A 23213-nucleotide genomic window follows, 5' to 3' on the forward strand; every position below is an offset into this window, starting at 1 on the left:
CAAAAGTACTTGTTAACATTATTTGCAAATTTCTGAATGTAGTGAAGTCAGTGGGCAGATTGGTGTTGCAAAATACTGAATTCCTAATCTAGGTAATCTAGAAAAAGTTTTTAATACCCTTCTCGGTGAAGCCTACCATGCCTATCCCACTAATAATGAAACTTCCCCTCTTTCTCTGCTTTCATCTTTCCCCGTAGTACTTATCAACTTTTAACATGAATAATTTAGTTACTTACTAGGGTTATTATTCTCACTGTCAACATACACACAGCTAGCATGAAGTTCCAATACAGACAGGGGTATTTGTTTTGTTAACCGATATATCCTAAATAGACCAATGCTTGGCGCCTAGTAGGTGCTCAATAGATTAGTTTAAAAGCACTGAGTGAATCAGTCTGAGAAAAAGAGAACAGTGTACTCTGAATCTGTTTATATCTGAGAATGCCTTTATATGGCTCTTGAAAACAAATGCTTGCTTAGCTGCACATGGTTCATGCATCACACTCTTTTCTTGCGAAATTCTAGTGTTCCATCATCTTTTGGCATTTAGTCAAGCCAAGTGTGATGCCATGACTCTCCTCATGACTTGGGTCAAAGGCTCACCTGTCACTGATTCCTGCCTTTCTCATTTAGCGGCTGCCCCACATATCTGCCTCCAACTCCAGCACCACCTGTTTCCTTCATAAGGTCCTCACCCACCCCCTTGAACCCCAGTATATGATTTCCTATTCTCAACCCCCAGGCATTTGGTCTGTTTTCTTGCTGCTTTCTGCCAGACTAAATAGTCATTTTTAATGGCACAGCCTTCCTATAATTTCTTTCCTCCGCAGTCTTTCCTTCCTAAACCTCTGCTGTACTCTCATCACTTCACTGCCATCAAGGAAGGCTCATTGGCTCCCTCCTGTCCCAAGGGGATAGAGGATAAAATCCAAACTAACAGACAACCCGAGACGTGGACTCTGCAAATGTGCTTCAGCTTCCCTTCCAAGCTCACTTTCTCACGTCTGCTCATTAGAAACTGTGTTCTGAAAATTCCACAAAGAGGCTCAGCACAGGCACTTACCTTTCCCTGTTGGGTTCACATTCTTCCCCAGGCACTTTTGTGATATGGGGACTTGCTCTGCCCTTTGAGCCCTGATGTCCCAGCTCCTTCTTTCTCATGCTGCTCCTTTTCCTGGGAGATCAGCAGTGTTTATGTGACACCAGGGCTAGACTTGATTGCTGCTGGCCAGCTTTTCTTGTATCTCTCCATGTCTTTTCTCCCCCATTAGACTATCAACAGTTCAACTTGAATATATGATATTGCCATTTTTTTTAAATCAAAATGATTGAATATTCTCAATTTCATGATTCACAAAAAACTTAAACTTTTCCCAAAGTTCTTAATATGTGTTCCCTGTACACGTTAGGTGCTTAACAGACATTTGTTGACTGATTGACAACAGGAAAAGAGAACCTATAAAATAAGGTAGCAGGCTTCTCTCTCTGGCTTAATTGGAGGTAACCCAAACCCACTTTAAGCCACTAGAAAGTTCTTACCCTTAATTAAGCCAATGTTTAATGAAGACAACTTAACCATTGGCCAAAAAGTATATTCTAGGTTTCAGTGGTACTTCCATTTACCTTGAGTTTGCTCATGCAAGCCTTGGAGAGGACAGACCTCTGGGCTCCTGTGTCTCTATCATTGCTGAAGACCACATGGCATCTGAGAATGTGTTCCACTGAGTTGGATCTTCAAGCCCAGGGTGCCATTGGCTGGAGCTGTTATTTCTTATCTGTCTAAATCTACCGCAGTACTTTTGAAAAATCCTTTAAGTTGGGTAACAGATGTGGTCTGCAATGCTTTTTAAAATTGTAGGAAAATATGCATACCATAAAGTTTGCCACCGTAACTACTTTTAAGTGTACGGGTCAGTGGTGGTAAATAAATCCGCACTGTTGTACCACCGTCATCACCATCCATCTCCAGAGCTTTCTCATTTTCACAGATACTCTGTCCCCATTAACAACAGCTCATCCTGCAGCCCTCCAGCCCCTGGGAACCACCATTCTACTTTCTCTATGCATTTGACTACTCTAGGTACCTCATTAAAGTGGAGCCATACAGTACAGTATGTAACTTTTCTGCAACAGGCTTACTTCACTTAGCACAATGTTGTCAAAGCTCAGCCATGTTGTAGCATGTGTCAGCATTTCCTTCCTATTTAAGGCTGAATGATATTCTATTCTATGGATAGACCACATTTTGTTTATTCATCTTTCAATAGACATTTGTGTGGCTTCCACCTTTCCAGCTATTCCCAATAATGCTGCTGTGAACGTGGGTGTGCAAATATCTGTCTGAGTTCCTGCTTTCAGATCTTTGAGGTATGTAACCATAAGTGGAATTGCTGGATCATATGATACTGTTATTTTTAAATTTTTAAAGAGCTGCCAAACTGTTTTCCATAGCAGCTGTACCATTTTACATTCCTACTAACAGTGTATAAGTGTTCCAATTTCTCCACATCCTCATCAACACTTATGTTCTGTTTTTTTTTTTTGGTTTTTTTTTTTTGAGAGTAGCCATTCTAATGGGTATCACAATGTTGACATTTTTATGAAATGTAGAGAAAGTGTCATCCCATTAGAATTTAATCTCCCATCTGTAACTGGATGTGGGAACTTAAACTTTAGTGCCTGCATATCCTCAAACCCACAGCATCTCAGCATTAAAAAGTGCATTTAACTTACATGCTACAGTACCATCTTGAAAGATTAGTTTTTAGCTACCTTAACCCACAAGTGATATGCATAGTCTAGTTTACCCAAATTTGGAAAAGTGGAAATCTGAAAGAAAATTAGCAAGAGACTGGAGATTAGTTCTCAAAGTTGTTGCTCGAAGATAATTAGCATTTACATTGGCCATGTTGAGCAATGAAAAAATAAAAGTATAAAAAAGTTTTTAAGTATAAAATAAAGTAAAAATAAAAGTAGTCTTAGCATCACCATTTCCCTTCTGTCTGTAACTTTAATGGATTTAATCCTCTAAAATAGGGGCAGGCAACCTGGCCCACTGGGACAGCTGGACTCAAAAGTTTTATCTGTATCTACACACTTTAGACCCCCTTTCTCTTTCATGCACATTTGTAGGTCTTCATTCAACCATTGTTGAGATGCTGGCTCCTGTGCTAGGCCATGGGTTGCAATAGCAAAAAAATATATACATATCTCTGCCCTCAGGGATCTTGCATTTTATGGGAATCAGTATATAAGAAAACAAATCATGTAAGTTATGGATTGATGGAGAAACAAAGTTGTGATGGAAATGAGTCGGCCAGGCGCAGTGGCTCGCGCCTGTAATCCCAGCACTTTGGGAGTCGAAGCCAGGAGTATCACTTGAGGTCAGGAGTTCAAAACCAGCCTGGCCAACATGGTGATATCCCATCTCTATGAAAAATTCAAAAATTAGCCAGGTGTGGTGGTGCCCACCTGTAATCCCAGCTACTCAGGAGGTTGAGGCAGAAGGATCACTTGAACTGGGAGTCCAAAATGAATTGGTTGCCTAACTTAATCAGGATGATTTTAAAACAAAAATAGAGAATTTTTATTCATTTATTTTTGTTTTGCCAAGATACAAACACAGAAATTTTATTTTTTGAGACAGGGTCTCAGGTTGTCTCCCAGGCTGGAGTACAGTGGCACAAACATGGCTCAGTGCAGCCTCAACCTCCTGGGCTCAAGTGATCCTCCTGCCTCAGCCCCCAAAGTAGCTGGGATCACAGATGTGCACCACCTGCCCAGCTAATTTTCATATTTGCTGTAGAGATGGGGTCTTACTGTATTACCCAGGTGGTATTGAACTCCTGGACTCAAGTGATCCACCCGCCTTAGCCTCCCAAAGTGCTGGGATTATAAATGTGAGCCACCGCACCCAGCCCTGGAGTGAATTTTTAAAACAGCCTTTTTGAAGAGTTATGATTTAACTCTAACATTTAGAGACTTTGAAGTAGCCAGCTATTCCCAAAGACAAAGCACTAAGTGGAACAGCCCTCTGTGTGGGCCCTGAGGGAGACAGGGATAAGCTTGGAGCATGCAGTGCTTGAAGGTGGTGTGGAAGGGGGCTGCTGGCCAGCTTGAACAAGACTGAGGTGGAAATAGTCCAAAGTAGAAAAATGTTCACTCCATCAGGAGCTCAGTTTTAAACGTTCAGTTGACCAAGGTTTAATCATGGTAAATCCGAGATGCTATGAGCCCTGAAAGGGAGTTGCCAAAGACAGTTGCATGTGCCAATCTTGGTACAAAATATGGGACTTCTCGGGGTACAAATGGCATTTAAAGCCAGGGAAGTAAGTGGGCTGTCCAGGGATAGGACACAGAGAAAGAGGAAGGGGAGGTTCAGAAGCAGTGTCCTCTTAGAGTTGGAGACTAGGAAGAAGATTAGAGAGACAGGAAGAGAAAGAGGGAGGCAGGGCCAGACAGAAGTCAAGTCAGATAAGGATAGAGACCAAACCCACTGGGACAGCAGCAGAAAAGCCAGTGACCTCGACATGAGCAGTTTGGGTGGAGCAGATTGAAGAAGACCAAGGAGGGACCAGGCGGAGGATGAAGACAACTTGGGAGCTGAGAAGGAGAAATAGCTGGAGGACTTGGGGGACATTTCATGAGACGGAGACACCAGAGTTTGTTTACTGGCTTGTGCTAACAGTCCCAGAGAGGGGGAAGTGAAGATGTAAGAGGGCGTCAGAGCTACGTTAGAGGAGCCTGGGACGGTAGCGCAGCAACGCGACTGCTGCTGCCTGGAAGAAGCCTGGGATTGGATGACCAGAGGAGGATGGGGACCTGTCTGATGTTCCCCCAGGAAGTTTGAGGCTGTCAGTGAGAGAGTTTTGTGTCCTCAAGGATGGGTTTTGAATGCAAAAATAATTACTCTCAAAAAAGTTGAGTTTTAAAAACTAAAGATACAATTACCAAACCCTGTTTCTTCCTTCAGTTTCTAAATTTGGCATTCGGGTCTTTTTACTCTATTTATAAACCTAGCATTTAGCAAGTCCTTTTAATTACTTGGGTTAATGTCTACTTTCATTTTTAAATTGAATTAAACTCCTTTAAGTATTTTAACACTTATGTGTCTATTAATTCCATTTCCTTTCTGAAGCACTTAAGCTACCTAATTAACAAACAAACCTTTCCAAGTACTTAAGTAATCCTTGGAATTCTAATAAACTTAGAAATATACTGAGTCTTAATTCTTCTAAATGCTCCAATGCTGTATATTTAGTAAGATTATAACCTAGAATAAAAACCCTAAGTTTAATTATACATTTTAAATTAACAGCCCCAATTATCTTAAATTTTACAAACACTTAAACTACCAAATTTGTACAAGATATTTAATCTCAAAAATATTAATACTATTAATTTGATTCTCTTAAACATTTCTAGTTTGACTCAAAATCTCCCTGGGATTAAGAAATGTTTACATACAAAAGAAATCATGGCCATCCCCAACAATGTTGGTGTAACTTTTCTAGGAAGTTTGTGAGTTTACCTTCTCAGCTGCTGGGAGTTTTCAATTAAAAACAAAAATCAGAAAGGTCCCCGACCCAGACACTGGCTGGGGTCTTGCCTGCAACCCCTGACAGGCTAAGTGTGAGCTCCTCCTGGGTTTGGCTGCCCCCTTCCAGCAGGTGCTCCCTGCCACCCCATGGATCCTGATGACCTAGTTGCTAACTGTTTCCCTAGTCATGGCTGTTTTCTATTACCTGTACCTTATTGGATGCAACCAATCTCTTTTCTAGGCCATTCTCTGGGGGAGTCTTTTCATATTAGTTCTCCTGCTAGGGCCATAATTCTTAAATAGATTATCAGGCACCCAGCTGACTCTTTCATGGCATTGCTTGGTTCTAAGGTCCTTGGCTCTAGTGATAGAGGCAGGGCCATCAGACATAAGGGAAGGGCTGAGAAGGCCGATCGGAAAGGGGCTTGCGGAGGCAAAAAGGCTGAGACAGAGCCTTCAGGAGCATGAGGGTTTTATTGAACTTATGGGCTGAGGCGCCCAGATGGCTCCACGAGCACCCATCCTCCACTCTTCAGTTCTGTTTGTTCTGGGCTTACAAGTGTTGCAACACCTGTTATTTCAAGCTTACATGTTACTGTAAGAACATAACTGCACTCAGATGGCTTCCAAATGTCATTCCATGCTCACTCCATTTTAAAGAAAACCAAATTGGAAGTTGTAGAGGAGGCTTTATAGTGACTTAGCAAAACAAGAACACAGAAGTCTAATTAGCAGACTTTCTCAAAGGAAAGGCATGAGCATAACTCAAAAGACTAAGCAAATTAATCCCAATTTCTATGTTATTAGCTAAAATAATGGTTCAAAGGTGTATATGTCATTTTTTAGAACTGCCAGCTTTAACTTACTTTTTTTATTTTTTGAACTTTTTCTACTTAAGTTACCAATTGCCAGACCAAATCACATCGGATAAAATAGACTCTACTATAGTTATGAAGATAAACCATGGGATATAAATTTCATAAGGTGGAAAGTAAAGAAAAACTGATTTTAAAAAAAAAGAGAGAGAGAAAATGCCAGGAATCAATGAATTGGGAGGCCTTAATGAGATTGAAAGATTAAGTAAACGAACCAGAAGGACAACTTCTGGTTTGCGGCTGGAAAACAGGTAAGTGAATTGCAAATTTGGAGGCGGTGCAGTTGGTAACCAAGAAGGAAGAAAGGAAAAAGTCATCGGAAAGAAGAAACTCAAGAAACTGGAATCATTGGATGACCTTGGCCAATTCTTGCTCCTTAAAAATGTACTTCAAAGAGTTGCACTCATGTGATTATCAAGACCCTCTGCTTCTTTGCCTGGGAAAGTTGTGTGTGATGGGTTGATTTTGCATCAGCCTGACTGGGCTAAGGAGTGCCCAAATATCTCATTGAACATTATTTCTGGAAGTGCCTATGAAGGTGTTTCTGGAAGAGGTTAGCATTTGACTCAGTGGAGTGGGCACAATCCCATCCACTGAGGGCGTGAGTAGAACAAAATGGCAGAGGAAGAGAGAATTCTCTCTCCCTCTTCTTGAGCTGAGCCATGAGCTGGGCCATCCATCTTTTCCTGCCCTTAGGTCTTGGAGCTTCTGGTTTTCAGGACTTCCAATTCCAGGGTGTAGAGCAGCGGCACCCCCAGGTTCTCAGGTCTTTGGCCTCAGACTGAATTACACCACCAGCTTTCTCGGGTTTCCAGTATGCAGATGGCAGATTATGTGGCTTCCTGGCCTCCATAAGCATGTGAGCCAATTATCTAAATACTGTCGTTTCTGTTTCTTTGGAGAACAGTGACTAATACAGTGTGGAAACACACTCACAGAACGTTCTGAGCTAGAAGGTGCCTTAGAGATTGCTTGGACCCACACTTATTTTATAAGCAACAAAACTAGGCATAGAGAGATGGTGGGGGCAGCATAGAAAGGGCATTCAAACAGGGAGAAGTGTAAAGAACAGCTATAGCCTTCTCCAGACAGATCCCTGGGGTGGACACGTCTTTCACAGGGGGTATGCCATGGCAAGGGGCTCTTGAGTTTTTGAAGACTCGATCTTGCTGGCTACGGGAAAGGGCCTGTGGCAGCCTGACCTGCCAACCTCAGTACAATTCCAGGTTGAATTTCCTTCTGTGGGTCTGCCTCAGTGGTCCTCGTCCACATCCAAAGGTCTCTGAGATGGTGGAACTTTGTTAGCCACCCAGCTTGTTTGCTTCATAACAACCAAGAGTCAAAGCCCAGGCCACAAGTCTGAGCCTGAAATGAGCACACTCATTACTGGTGAACGTGAGAGGTGAAGGGGTCATCCTGCAGTGGGGAGAACACAAGTATATCCTAGACTGATGGAGAGGATGTGTGCTGGTTGAATTGCAAGGAACAACCATGAGCATGACTGGGAAGGAACAGATGGGAAACTCCCTAATAACTGTTGTCATCTTTCACCAGCAAATTGAATACTGTTATTGTATACAGTTATTGTATACTGTTATTGTATACAGAAACTGTATACAGTTTCTGATGCTGGAAGACCCATGGACTTGAAAACAAGCACATTCTCAGGAAGCATCTGCAATGTTCTTGAACGTTCTTGAATGTTATCCTGAATAGTCATCCAGGCATTTGGAATAAGGGTCCTCTACCTCCTCTAAAGGCCACCATCAGGAGTTCATGTGTTTTGAAAGTGGGTCAGACCCATTCATGCTATCAGGACATAGCTCCCCATCAGCAGTAGTATCTGGGGAGGCTTTGTTTCCATGGACAGCACAGTGCTAAAGTCACCTGGAATTGCTGGTCCATGCAGTGTGTGTTGCTGCCAGTCATGAGAAAAGTAGGACCTTGTGAGTTGTACTGGGCTTCTTCATGGAAACCATGGCCCTGACTGATGTGGAGCGAGCACACAAAAACAACTCCCAGATCCAGGCTAGCCAACTGTCCACAGCAGAGTCTGGCCCGGAAACCAAGAGCCGGGCACCACCACCATCAGCAGAAGCCTCCAGAGGGTGAGATTGTGGCTGACTGCTGCTCTATAATTTCTGAACCTCCTTTTCTAACTCCCAGAGACTAGGAGACTGTGGAACACATTTTCATCTCTTCACTGTGTCCTTTTCTCACTTGAATAAGTCTCCTATTAGGTCCTCTTGCCTCTGGCTCAAACCCCACTTTCTGTCTTCCACACACTTGCTGCCTTGGGTGGGAGTAGGGGTTACATCTCCTAAAAATGGCTCATCCCACAGGCTCTTTCAAACCTTGCCATTCAGCCACCAAGAGATGGAGTCTTATTCCTCTATCCCTGAAACTGAGTAGTCTTTGGGACTGTCTTTACTAATACAGTGAAGAAGAAGCGATGCTCTGTGACCTTGGAGATGAGGTCAAAAAGGTGAGGCAACTTATGCCCAACTGTGTAAAACAGGCACCCTGGGAACACAGCTGCCATATGGCGAGGGAGGCCAGGCCCGGGAAGAGGCCCATGAGGAAAGCAGCAAGGTTTCTGGCCTTCAGCCCTGGCTTGACCCACAGCTGACCACCAGCACCATGACCTTAGAAGCAGATCCCACCCCCACAAGCCCAGCAAACTAGCAATACCACATAGAGCAAGGACAAGCATTTCCTGATAAGCTCTGTGCAAACTGCAGATTCATGGGCAAAATAAATGAGCGTCACTAGTTGCAGCCATGGTTTTGGATCGTTATGCAGCAGTGAATACCCAGAGCCCCAGGCAAACACCGCCTCCCTGCTCATTTACAGTTATAAGGACCTTCACGCAGGTAGGTAGCCCAGCTCTGTCCAACTCAGCAGCCTTATCTCACCAACCTCCAGTCATATGGTTTTATTTTCAGACACCTGATCTTGCTACATACACTCTCCCTTCTGCCTAGAAAGTTTATCGTTCTGCCTCCAATTGCCACTCTTTTCTACCTAACTCCCAGTTGTCTTCAGGACTCAGTTCAGGAATCTCCCACCTGAGACTCTAGATCCACTCCTCGTTTTGAGGTGCATACTGCTTTTACGTGTGATCCTCCCAGGGATCTGTGCACATTTTCACTGTGGCACTTACCACACCATGCTGTATGTAACATGTGTCTTCCTCTCCCATAGATGGTGAGCTTCTCGTGTGAAGGACATGTCCTAATTTTGTATAAACCCCAGAGAGGAGCACAGCACCTGTCATAAAGTATGTGCCCAGTAAATATTTAATGAATAACAACTTCCAGACATGGGGTTTGATGCCATGAAGCCCTTCTGTAGCTAGAAGGAGATGTAATACTGTCTTCCTGAGATAGGTCCCTAATAGGTTTTTGGGGCTCATCTTCTTTGGTGGTTTATATCTGCTTTTACACAGTCAAGTTCTTTCCTGCCTGTCACCAGCTATCTTTCTTGGTTTCTAGCTCCTGCATTCAAAATGAGCCCAAGTCATACTGTCAGCACATTCTTGATTCTAGAATCCCAGCCCCAGCAGTGCCTACTGTCTCATTTATCCACAGGCTTCCAAGGCACTCTGTGTGGAACACAGGTGGTGGCTTGTGGATGCCTCCCTGACTCCAGACTGACAAGTTACCTGGATTCTACCTGTCACTTGAGGTAGGCTATGGCAAACAAAACTAGCATTCAATAGGCAGGTGAGCAAACAACCAATGATTATCAAAACCTAAAGAAAACAATCTACAAATAGAAGAACTGACAGCCGAGGAAACAGAACTAATTCAATAAATACTTGCTTTAAAATGAATGTATTAGTATTTTTAGATTTGAGAGAATGCTGAGTCACAAAATGGAAAAAGCATAGAAGATGGAGTGGCTGCTGGCATCTGGAAATATTGTTGACCTTAACAATGCATAAGGGAAACTACAGATGAAAAGCTGGTCAGTGAAAAGGGGAAGATTGCTGAAGGAAAGCCCAAGATAACCTTTCCATAGTTGATAAACAGTGGCTAAAAGTCTATTTCAGTTACCTGGAATCACCAAGGTAACTTATAAAGAAAGAAAATACTAATGTGAGAAACTGAAATGATGGGAACGGGGAGGTGAAATGTGTAAATAAACGAAATCTTCACCCATCTTAGCAGAAATCTCATGTCCAAAACACATAGATCTAGAAATAGGCCAATTAATTAAAGACATAGACTAAACTAAGGTTGGGAGATAGGGAAGATGTGAGATTTATTCCCTTCGAATGTATTTGTATCTTCTGATTTTTCTCACAATAAAAATGGCTTACCAAAAAAAAAAAAAAAATGGCTTACCTGAGTAATAAGAACACATAAAGATATTATGAAATACAAGTGCAGTTGCATTATATCAACTGCAGGTCTCAATCAATTTAAAAGTTTATTTTGCCAAGGATAAGGACATGTCCAGGAAAAAGAAACACAAAGCCACAGGAACAGTCTGTGGTCTATGCATTTTTCCAAAGATAATTTTGGGGCCTTCAATATTTAAAGGAGGAAAGTGGGCTAGAGGAAAGAGAGGGAGGGTATGGTCACCCATACTGAATCCACATGTTGCAAGAGAAAAGGAGCAGGTAGGGGAATAGTCAATTAGGTATTCCCCTCATGCTCAGTAAATTGGCACTTTACATATGGATAAGGTGAACATAAGAGCAGCTACCTGGGGAGACTGTTTTAACTTTTTATCTGTAGCTATCTTCTTAGGATCAAAAGGAAAGGTCTTGCATGACTCAGCTTTCAGCTTAGTTTTTCCTTTTGGCATTGTGAATTCTGGTCCTGAGATTTTCTTTTCCTTCTACACTGCCCACATAAATTCAAGTATGCAGGCAGAGAGAGGTAGGGAGGGAGGGAGAATGAGAGAAATGACACTGAAATCCTGTAGCGGAAGTGACTGCACTGCTCCTCTGCTGCCATGGTATTTGCCTCCAACTGAGTGTGAGGCAGGAAATGGAAGGCCTCTCTTTTCTCACCGGATCTCAGATGTTTGCCACACCTGGTAGGCTCTTGATGCTTAGAGATAAGACTTTGAGTAAAACAAGTTGAGTAAATACTGCCTTTAGGGCACTAACGGCACCCATGGTCCTCAATATGCAGATGTTGAGTGAGTGGAGATCTCAATGAGCTGGTATTGGCCTCTCACAACCCAAGCACTTTAGATTTGTGCCTAGATAGTATTTTAAATTCTTCTTTGTAGACTAACTGTGAGTGACTGTGTGTGAACGTGTTTAACGGTGCTCTCTGACACTGGCTTCATCAGGGGCAAGCAGAAAATGATTTATTCTCCCACGGCTCCTTTAAACTCTTTCCTTCTTTCATATCTGTGCATGAAATCTTGAGAAAGTCTCTCAATATTCTTGACTCCTTCAGGCACAAAACCAGTCTTGTTTCAATAGTTGAAAATTTCTATCCAGCAAGATTCCAAAATTTCATCCAGCTTAAAGTGACCCCAGCCTGGGCCTGTGCTGACTGGAAACCTGCAGCACTGGGGACAGTGTGGTGGCTCCTTCCCTACTCCTCACCTGCCTCCCCACCTCCCTCTCACTGCAATGGGCTGGAAAGGGGCAGAAAGTTGTGGTGTGTGGAGGAAATGGCTTTCCTGACTAGCTCCTTTGTAATCAGGATGTGGATAGATGTGCAAGTGCTGGCTCTTCCTCCCACAGAGTACATTGGCCAATGCTTGGAATCCCCCTGCTGGAACATGCGGGTGGTGTCTGTCCTCTGGCTGGTTCTGTCTGACTCTACCCATGGCCTCTGAGCTTCTGCTGGAGGCTTCCTCTGTCTCAGGCAGTCGTTCTTGATGGGACACCCCTTACAATGACTCCAGGCCAGGTCCTCTTTACAGGGTCCCTGACAGCTCTCCAAAACGTATCACCTGCCATGCAAATGCACACACACTATTCTCAACCCAGCTGGGAGCCCCCTGTTTCCAACCCAGCCTGTTTTCATCATTCTGCTCCCACCGAAGAGCTGCTCTAGCCCTTAGGCTTAGCAGGAGGGAAACAAAAGTTTCTCTTCCTCCCAAACTCTAGGCAACATGATATCCAACTCTCATGAAGTCCAAATCACTTTTCTTGAGAGAAGGGGAAGTCCTTCTTCTCTGTGGGGTGTGGGCAACCCATTCATATTCCTCACTCTCAATCTCTTGCACCAGAACCTGCTCTGAGGCCTTCCTGGGTGACAGGAAGAACCGGCAGAACTGGCTCCACAGTCTCCATGCACTTTGCTTCAGGGCACAGCACCCGTCATTCTGCCTTGGGAGATGAACCCACCATGTTGTCCTCAGTCATGGGGGCTCCTGCCAAAACTGAAAGAGAGAGAGTCCCAGTTTACATCCTGTTACACCCTGAGAGTTTTCCCCAGAGTTGAGTTCTCAAATAATCCACTAGTATTGGAACCTCCTTATTTGAGATACTTAGGTGCAGACTTGTCTGTGAATGTACAATAGGAGGGAGGTGAGGCAGAAATGCGTTTCCATGAGGGTTCCTGACAGAACAAGAAAAAAGGAGTGGGGGTGGGGGAGGAGAAAAGGAAAAGGAGAGCGTAATGTCTGCCTGAGAACAGTCCTCATCCTCACACCGCAGGTTCCCATGTGAGCTCACTGGGGGACACAGATGCTGAAGAAAATGGCATTCCTCTACATGCAACGGGGCCAGAATGGTGGGCGTAGGCAAGAAAAGCCTCCCTAAAAGAATGCAAGGGATCCTCACAGACTCACCCAGTGTCTCTGGAAATGACTGGGCGAGACTTTGAGTGGGGCTGGAGACCTGGTGTTAATGAATGGGATAAAGCTACAAAAAAACTAGAGTTATCCTTGATAATGTCACGACATGGAGCCCACAGGCTGGTCAAACCTGGGACCACGGAGGATACACTTTGAAGATCTTAATACAACGTTCAGTGAAAAAACCCTTCTGCTCCCTATTTCCTTTAGAATACAAGATGCTAAGACCTAGAAAATACCCCTTGCAACATCTGTGTTTGACACTCTGGACAAGAGTTGGCTGAGTAAGTCTTAGCATCCTCATCTCTGCCTCAGATTAGTGCCCTGCTATGGCCTGCGATAGCACATCTGCAGTATATTAACATAAGTCATAGCTGTTCAGAAATTTCACTTCCTGCAAAAGGGTTTAAGCTTTTCTTCAGGAGGTGCTAAGGTGTTGGCCCCAGGAGACTCTCAGCTGACCTAAACAACCCTGCTTTTTTCTTTTCAAACAGTCTTAAATAGGTTTCTGCATGTGATGACAGCAGACAAAAAGGTAAATGCAGTATATTCAAATTATTCATCTGGTTAAATATTATTGCAATATCTTGAGACTTTGCTGACTTCTCTTGGAGTTCAGACTCTCAGAGTCCTTTGTATGAACGTCTGCTTAAAATGCACAGCAATTATCCACCTATTTGATAAACTTTCCTCCAGTCGCTTTCTGACACCCACTGGCCATCACAAGCCAATGGCTGAAACCAGCTCTTCTTACACTGTGCTGTCAGCAACAGCCATGCTGACCATACCCCTGGGGCTCCTTCCTGCAGGACAGATTTGCACAAAGACCTCTCTCATAGCTGTTTCTCTCTGTCCTCTAGAGGTCCCTGGGCTAAGTCCCTGTATTGGAACCCAAGCCAAAGCTAAGTGCAATGATACAATTGAGCTGTTGTGTGAGCTGTAAGTAAAGGGAGGGTGGCAGGGGCCCAGGGCTGACTCACCAGTCACACCTGTCCAGCCTGGCCTTCAGAGATCCTACTGGGTACAGACTGGGGCTCCTCGTTCCAGGCCCTCTACCCCCAAGGAGTTGGGGACATCTCTTCTGCCTCCTCCTACTGGCCCCTGCTGCATTTCTCCTGACCTTGTCTGCTCTCTACCCATGCAAAGGCCCAGAGGCCAGATTCTAGACACAGTAGCCCCAGGCCACACCAGTTTTTGGGCAGCTGTGAGTGAAGCGGGAGCCCACACCCTATCTGGAGTTTGAGGTTGGAGATAATCTGGCTGCTGGCCAGACAGTGTAACAAGGACAAGCTCCTTTCAGCCTTTCATGACACCTTCAGGCTGCAGCATTTCTAGCCAGTTTAAGAGCCGGGGCAGCTGGGCAGCAGCCTGGGGGTATTAAGTAGAGCCCAAGAATGATGCTTACAGAACTAGGTCATGTGAAGTGATCCCTGGGGGAACCAAAACTTTGAAAGGGTTGAGATCAGGAGCAAATGCAATTATACACATGGTGTCCAAGAGGGGAAATTATGCAGGGAAGGATGGGTGTTGACTGGGGACATGGGATGGAGCAAGGCACCAGGCCCCACCATTCAGGAGGCCAGGCTGTTGGGAGCAAATTCCAGAAGCAACCTGCAAGAAGACGGGAACCAGGCTGGAAAGTACGTTCTTCAGGATCTCAGAGCAGATTTGAACTTAGCCTGCAGGCACGGCTGATGCAGCTCTCTGCAGATCCAAACCATACAACCTAATTGCCATGGGTCACACATAGCTACTAAGCATTTGAAATGTGACATGTTTAAATAAAGATATACTTAAATGTAAAATGTACTGTGAATAAAATTTTAAAATGTAAAATATTAACAGGTTTTTATGTTGATTACATGTTGAAATAATATTATATTGGATATATTGGATTAAATAAAATGTTATTAAAATTAATTTCAACCTCTTTCATTTCACTTTTTCCAATGTGTCTATCAGAAAATTTAGAATGACATCATTGAGTCAGATTATAGTTCCATGGGATAGTGCTGCTCTGGGCTGTTAACTTGCCTGAATTCCCAGCTTTCCCCAGCAGAGTACCTCCATATCTGTGTAATGCTGTGCAATACTCTTCTTAGAATATAGTGTATTTGCACAAAAAACTGGATGCTATCAGACAAGAACAGCCAGATAACAAAAAAGAGCTCTTGAATATTAAAAACAAGATGGGCCTATTAATAGATTTGTTGGAATATTTGGGCAATAATTATAAGTCATCTTCTATAATGGAGAGAAGAGATAACAAAATAATAGAAGCAGCACTAAAAATCAAACCATTAGGAATTCCCCCCCCCCACACACACACACACATACACACAAAGGAAGAAAATGTTGGAAAGAAAATTATCAAAAGACCTGGGAGATAGAGGAAGGGTGCACAGGGGCAGGGCCAAAAGTGAAATCTCCATTTGTCATCATGGAAAGTCAATTAAAAACTGAGAAAGGTCAGTCTAATTGTATACTTGGAGCATTTGATCTGGAAGTGACTACTAACTGCTAAAAGTGGTGGCATTACAAATTGGCAAGAAAGAGACAGACTACTCAGCCTACAATGGGGAATCCCTAACCCTGTTTTTTTGTTTTGTTTTGTTTTTTTGTTTAGTTTTTTGAGACAGGTTCTTGCTCTGTCACCCAAGCTGGAGTGCAGTGGTGCAATCACGGCTCACTGCAGCCTAGACCTCCTGGACGCAGGTGACTCTCCCACCTCAGCCTCCCAAGTGGCTGGACTACAGGCAGTTTGCTATCATGCATGGCTAATTTTTGTAGTTTTTGTAGAGACAGGGTCTCACTCTGTTGCCCAAGCTGGTCTTGAACTCCTCAGCTCAAGCAATCCACCTGCTTCAGCCTCCCAGAGTGCTGGGATTATATGCATGAGCCATAGCATCAGGCCTTCTTTCTTTTAAAGACAGTTTTGAATTGTGAAATATACCTACAAAGCAGTAAAAAATTAAATGCACAGTTTGACATATTATAAGTCAAACACCCACATATTGGCCACCCACGTCAACAAATAGAGCATTATTAAGTTCCAAGAGCCCCCGCCCATAAATTTCTTCCCCACCCAAGAACCATCCTTCCCTCCAGATGTAACTACTATTCAGACTTTAAAATAATCACACTCTAAAGAGACAACTTAAAAAAATGGGAGGAAATATTCATAAATTATGCATCCAAGAAAGGTCTAATATCCAGAATCTATAAGGAACTTAAACAACTAGACAAGCAAAAAATAAATTAAAAAGTGGGCAACAGACACTTCTCAAAAGAAGACATACAAGCAGCTAGCAAACAGGAAAACAGGCTAACATCACTAATAATCAGAGAAATGCAAATCAAAAGCAGCATTATGGGTGTATATTTACCCAAAGGAAAACAAATTGTTTTACCAAAAAGACACATACATGTGTATGTTCACTGCAGCACTCTTCCCAATAATGAAGACATGAAATCAATCTAGGTGCCAATCAATGGTGGATTAGATAAAGAAAATGTGTTACATATACACCATGTATGATACAGTCTTTGTCTCCACTCAAATCTCGTCTTGAATTGTAATCCCCATGTGTTGAAGGAGGGACCTTGTGGGAGGTGATTAGATCTTGCGGGTGGTTACTGCATGCTGTTCTCATGATAGTGAGTGAGTTCTCATAAGATATGATGGGTTTATAAGGGGTTTTTTCCTTCTTTACTCTGCATTTCTCCTTCCTTCCACTCTGTGAGAAAGGATGTGTTTTTTCCCCTTCTGTCGTGATTGTAAGTTTCCTGAGACCTCCCCAGCCATGTGGAACAGTGAGTCAATTAAACATTTTACCTTTGTAAATTACGCAGTCTCAGGCAGTTCTTTACAGCAGCATGGGAACAGATTAATACAATGGAATACTATGCAACCATAAAAAGAATGAAATCATGTTATCTGCAGCAACATGGATGTAGCTGGAGGTCATTATCCTAAACAAATTAATTCAGGAACAGGAAACCAAATACTGCATGTTCTTAGTTATAAAGTGGGAGCTAAACATTGGGTACACATGGATGGGAAAAAAAGACACTGAGAACTACTAGAGGCAAGAGAGAGGAAAGCAGCCAAGGGCTGAAAAACTACCTATGGGGTACTCTGCTCACTACATGGGTATCGGGATCATTCGTACCCAAAACCACAGTGTCACACAGTAACCCTATGTAACAAACCTGCACACATACTCCCTAAATCTAAAATAAAAGTTGAAATTATTTAAAAATATATATATAATACTCTTGTTGACTATTTAACAGATTTACCATCTGTGTATGCATCCTTGAACAGCATAGTTTGGTTGAGTCTATTTTTAAATTTTATATAAATGGAATTATGCTGTATTATTTTTCATATGTTTCTTTCCTTCCACATTCTATTAATAAAAACTCTCTGAGTTTGTGCCTGTGTGTGTGTGTATGTGTGTAGGTGTGTGTCTCTGTGTGTGTGTTTACTTTATTTTAATAACTGAATAGTAAATCTACTGTGTTAACATGTAAAAATGCATTTATTCCCTCTACTTTTGATGAGTGTTTGCTGATTACCGGAAATACATAATGTATGTTATTATCTAAAACTTAGTGTGCTTCCCCAACAAGTTGCCTGGTGAAAAAAAAAAGAAAGAGGAGAAGAGAAAGAGAGAGAGGGAAAGAAGGGAGGGAGGGAGGGAGGGAGGGAAAGAGAGAGGAAAGAATTTGAAAAGTAGGGAACATTTTGCCAATTTTATTTCAGGGAATTTACTTCAGTTCATACAGCAAAAGTGACCTCATAAGTGAACTTGTTTCCCATACCCCAAGCTTGTATAGACTGGTGGTTCTGGCTTAGCAGGCAGCAGAATCCCCTCAAAGGAATATTAAATAAAGAATGCTGCATGCCACCCCCACAGTTTCTGATTCCGCAGGTCTGGGTGGAGACCTAAAAATTTCATTTCTAATAGAAATCAAACCTCGAGAACTACTGTGGTAGACAATCTCTGTGCAGAAACTGACAGGCATCCTAAAGAGGAAACATCAAATAAGAATGAACAGCATCCTCATTTTTGTGTCAGAAAATTATTTTAAAGACTCCTAACCTGAAAGCTGATTGGCATCAGAAGAATGTTCTTTTTGTCTGTATGAAAATGAACTTTCAGGCTGGGTGCAGTGGTTCAAGTCTGTAATCCCAGCCCTTTGGGAGGCCCAGGCGGGTGGATCACCTGAGGTCAGGAATTCGAGACCAGCCTGGCCAAAATGGTGAAACCCCATCTCTACTAAAAATGCAAAAATTAGCCAGCGTGGTGGCAGGTGCCTGTAATCCCAGCTACTCAGGGGGCTGAGTTTCTTGAACCCAGAAGGTGGAGGTTGCAGTGAGTCAAGATTGCACCATTGCACTCCAGCCTGGGTGACAAGAGTGAAACTTCATCTAAAAAAATGAGCTTTCAGTAGAGCTAAATCAGATTCGACTGAGGCAACTAGATGGCGTATTGCACTCGGTTTCTCAATCTATGATCATATTGTCTCAAAAGGTAATACATGCAAAAAAAAATTAGTTCATTCACTCTTAAGGTATCAGTGCTATTTCCCTAACTCAGTGTATTATAGGAAAAGTCATTAATGAGGATCCTTATTTAAAAATTTGATTTGAGAGATTTTAGCAAGATGTATTTGCAATCTCCTTACTAAGCTCATTAATTCTAATAGCTTTTCTGCAGATTCAATCAGATTTTCTCCTTAGAGAATCATGAGGTCTGGGAATAAAGAGGAGGTGGTGCTACCAGAACATGGGAGCTGGGCTCACCCAGCAGAAACTAAACTCCATGCTGCCTCCAAGAAGTGGTAACAAAAGGAACAGCTGCTGCTGCTGTTACTGTCGAAGATGCTGCCTAAGGCTCTCAGACTCCCCCAGTCCCTCCCTGAGGCTGGGAGCTGCTGCCTGGGGCATGAGAAACAGCCTGCAGAGCCTGCCCACAAAGGGCAAAGCAGGGAAGGGAAGCAAAGAGGCCAAAAACCAACACGGATGTTAAGTCATTGGGGGTGTGAAGGAGCAAGGGAGACCAGCAAGGGTGACTGGTGGGGTGGAAGGGAACAGCTGAAGGCAGGTGAAGGAAACGTTTCAGGGATGCAGGGCGAGCCACAGTGAGGCCGAGCAGTGAACACTGAATTCAGAAACACGAAGGTTGGTGATGAACAGAGGGAAAACCTGATTGGAGTCCCCTAAGGAGACTGTGGGAGGAGAGGAGCTGGAGTCAGAAGTACAGGAGCTTCTATTGAGGTTGTGCCGCAAAGGGCAAGAGCTGTAAGAATCATCAAGGTTAGGAGAAGTTTGCATGTGTTTAAGTGAGGAGAAATCATCCATGTTGAGGCTAATGAGGATGGTCCAAGGGTCGCCCTCAAATCACTCAATACATATGCACCCGCTCAATATGTATGTGTGTTGACCCTCAAACAACACTCCAGTTAAGAGTACTCGCCCCTTGCATGAAAATCCCAGTAAAACTTTTCACTCCCCCAAAATGTAACTGCTAGCAGCCTACTGTTGACTGGAAGCCTTATTGCTGGGAGAGGCACAAGGTCAGACATAACCAGGTCCACGCACATTTGTGTCTCTCCACAAGTTCAGGCTTTTAATGATGCTATTTCCATCATAAAAGCCACAAGCTGCATGGAGTTCCCAAAGAGGCAGTTTTCCTTAGCACTCCATTCGCTCAGGACTCAGAGCCACAGGCACACAGGCTCAAGCCACTCCACAGGTGAGTTGATATTGCAAACCATACCTACTAGTATACTTAATCAATATATGAATGGTATGCATTAAACATTCCACATCAAACAGAGAAACATTTAATGTCAAGAGAGAAGGGGATAGGAAAAGGGGTTAATTAATCCATCCAAGAACAGTGATGTGGACAAGGACTCTAAACTGAGTTTTAGGGAATACAAATTAATACACGACCATCTACCTTAGAAATAAGGTAAAAGGACCCTGGACCTTACTTCCCTCCCACCGCTGGTACCACGTCACCGCCACCCTGGCCTTCACACACCCACCACGGAGCGGCACCAAGACCCAGGGCAGACCCTCCTGTCCTGGCTTCCAGAGGAGGCTCTTACTTGCCGGATATAAGGAAGAGGGAGAAAGCGAGCAAGATGTTCGGGTGTGGGAGGGAAGCAGTATAAATGCAGGGAACTGTAGAAGGATGGGGAATCTGACTGGTGAGACGCAAAAGTGAGTGAGTGAGTGAGTGAGTGAGTGAGTGAGTGAGTGAGTGAAAAGAAAGCAGCGATACTGGAAAGGTTACTCCTTTTTGCTCCAACATTCCCCCAAACCTTCTCAAACACTGATATTTTCCCCTCTCTCCCCACAAATCTCCCTGTCAGGCTTCTGCCCCCAAACATCTTCTCACCCCTTCACACCACATCACCCAGGTCCTTTAGATTCCTACGCACCCGATTTCTCTGTCCCCTCACACCCGCTTGCTTCCCTTGCTCCCACCATGGCAGTGCCCATCTGCTCCTCCCCGCTCACTCAGGTCTGCTGCTCGGAACGCCTTTGGCGACGGCGAGGGAGATTCTTGCTGAAGAGGGGCTTCTGGGGAAGCATGGCAATCCGGGGGACCTTTTTTCTCATTGTTGGCCTTGGCCCCAAGTGTCCCCGGGTGCTGATGCAGCGCCTTGTGTGTGTGAGCCCTGCCGCCAGGGCCCGGCTGGGGTTGCGCCAGGGGCTGTCCGTGGTCCTGAAAAGATGTCGGCTGAGGCGCTGGCTGTGACTTGGCGAATGAGCGCTGTCCGTAGTGCTGAAGAGGTTCCTAGGCCCCTGGCAGTGGCGGCAGCGGTGCCTAGGAGGCCGGCAGCCGGAAGACCATCAGGAATGCTTCTTGGAGGAAGTAGCCCTTGAGGTGGGGAGGCTTTTCCAGGAAGGGAGAGGATAGCATGAGCAAAAGCTTAGAGATATTAATAATCATGGGCTGATAATCATGGCCTTGTGCCCGTGCCTTGTCACGCCAATCCGTTAAGATTCCGAGCCCTAAACTGGCTAGCCATGTGCAGAAAGCAGAAACTGGACCCCTTCCTGACACCTTACACTAAAATTAACTCCAAATGGATTACAGACTTCAACATAAGACCTGGCACCATAAAAACCCTAGAAGAAAATCTAGGCAAAACCATCCAGGACATGGGAGTAGGCAAGGACTTCATGAACAAAACACCAAAAGCATTGGCAACAAAAGCCAAAATAGACAAATGGGACCTAATCAAACTCCACAGCTTCTGCACGGCAAAAGAAACAGTCACTAGAGTGAATCGGCAACCAACAGAATGGAAAAAAATTTTTGCAGTTTACCCATCTGACAAAGGGCTGATATCCAGAATTTACAAAGAACTCAAACAGATTTACAGGAAAAAAAACAAACAAGCCCATTCAAAAATGGGCAAAGGATATGAACAGACACTTTACAAAAGAAGACATAAGAAAAAATCAGCAATCATATGAAAAAATGCTCATCATCACTGGTCATCACAGAAATGCAAATCAAAACCACATTGAGATACTATCTCACGCCAGTTAGAATGGCGATCACTAAAAAATCTGGAGACAACAGATGCTGGAGAGGATGTGGAGAAAAAGGAACACTTTTACACTGTTGGTGGGAGTGTAAATTAGTTCAACCATTGTGGAAGACAGTGTGGCGATTCCTCAAGGCCTTAGAAATAGAAATTTCATTTGACCCAGCAATCCCATTACTGGGTATATATCCAAAGGACTATAAATCGTTCTACTATAAGGACACATGCACACGAATGTTCATTGCAGCACTGTTTACAATAGCAAAGACCTGTAACCAACCCAAATGCCCATTGACGATAGACTGGATTGGGAAAATGTGGCACATATACACCATAGAATATTAAGCAGCAATCAGAAATGATGAGTTCATGTCGTTTGTAGGGACATGGATCAATCTGGAGGACATCATCCTCAGCAAACTGACACAAGAACAGAAAATGAAATACCGCATATTCTCACTCATAGGCAGGTGATGAAAAATGAGAACACGTGGACACAGGGAGGGGAGTACTAAACACTGGGGTCTATTGGGGGGAAAAGGGGTGGGCCAGCGGTGTCCCCCCCCCACTGGGGAGGGATAGCCTGGGGAGAAATGCCAAATGTGGGTGAAGGGGAGAAAGGAAGCAAAACACACTGCCATGTGTGTACCTATGCAACTGTTTTGCATGTTCTGCACATGTACCCCAAAACCTAAAATGCAATAAAAAATAAAAAAAAAAAAGATTCCAAGCCCTTTGTGCTCACCTCTCCCTCCAGTACCTAGTGCGTGTGCCGCTCTGCCCCCCGCCCCCAATCCCGCAGTTGCCAGTAGCTGCCTTGTGCCCCTACCTTGCTGCGCCGATCCTTTAAGGTCCCAGGTCCTTAGTGCGCATGCCTCTCCCTACAGTACCCCTTGCACGCGCCGCCCCTTCCATTGCCATCAGGTGCCTTGTACGTGAACCTTGCCGGCCAAACCGTTAACGTCTGGCGTCCTTTGTGCACGCACCTCTCCAAACCGTTAAGGTCTGGCCTCCTTTGTGCACGCGTCTCTCCTTCCAGGACCTATCAGGCGCCCCTTCTACCCCGGCCCTCCCCCACCGTCATTGCTCGCAGGTGCCTCACACGCATATTTTGCCCACCCTTAACCCCCCACCCCCACTCCACATTGCCAGTGGATACCTGGTGCCCATACCTTGTTGCAGGAATCCCGTAAGGTAGTCCTTCCGGCGCAGATCTGTCACTTGCGCCGGTCTTTGCACGTGCCCCACTCGCTCAGGTTTGAATGATGCATTTACTGGCAACAGGAGAATGCTCCCTTCACCGTTGGCCAGTAGACAGCAGATAAGAGGATGCTCAGAGCCCAGCTCTCGAGAGTTCAAGCCTCCAAAAATACCTCACTGCTCCCAGGAGCAGTTACCTGGGCACTCTGTGCCCTTTATTCCTGTCCAGGTCCCGTCCTGGGGCT

General features: G+C 44.2%; 1 long non-coding RNA gene across 2 annotated transcripts in view; it reads right to left on the reverse strand.

Annotated features, from left to right (window-relative positions):
* LOC118147228 (uncharacterized) overlaps positions 1–22641 on the reverse strand; it is a 54688-nt gene extending 32047 nt beyond the window's left edge. The window contains exon 1 of one of the 2 annotated variants that reach the window (XR_008476210.2): positions 22598–22641. This is a non-coding gene — a long non-coding RNA (uncharacterized LOC118147228). Of the gene's footprint in view, positions 1–9577; positions 9920–22597 lie in introns of those variants that run through there. The other variant, XR_004733416.3, reaches the window with a different exon arrangement.
* Positions 22642–23213: the final 572 nt, after the last annotated feature.

This window comes from Callithrix jacchus, chromosome 14, assembly GCF_049354715.1.
Source record: "Callithrix jacchus isolate 240 chromosome 14, calJac240_pri, whole genome shotgun sequence".
NCBI classification, from domain to species: Eukaryota; Metazoa; Chordata; class Mammalia; order Primates; family Cebidae; genus Callithrix; species Callithrix jacchus.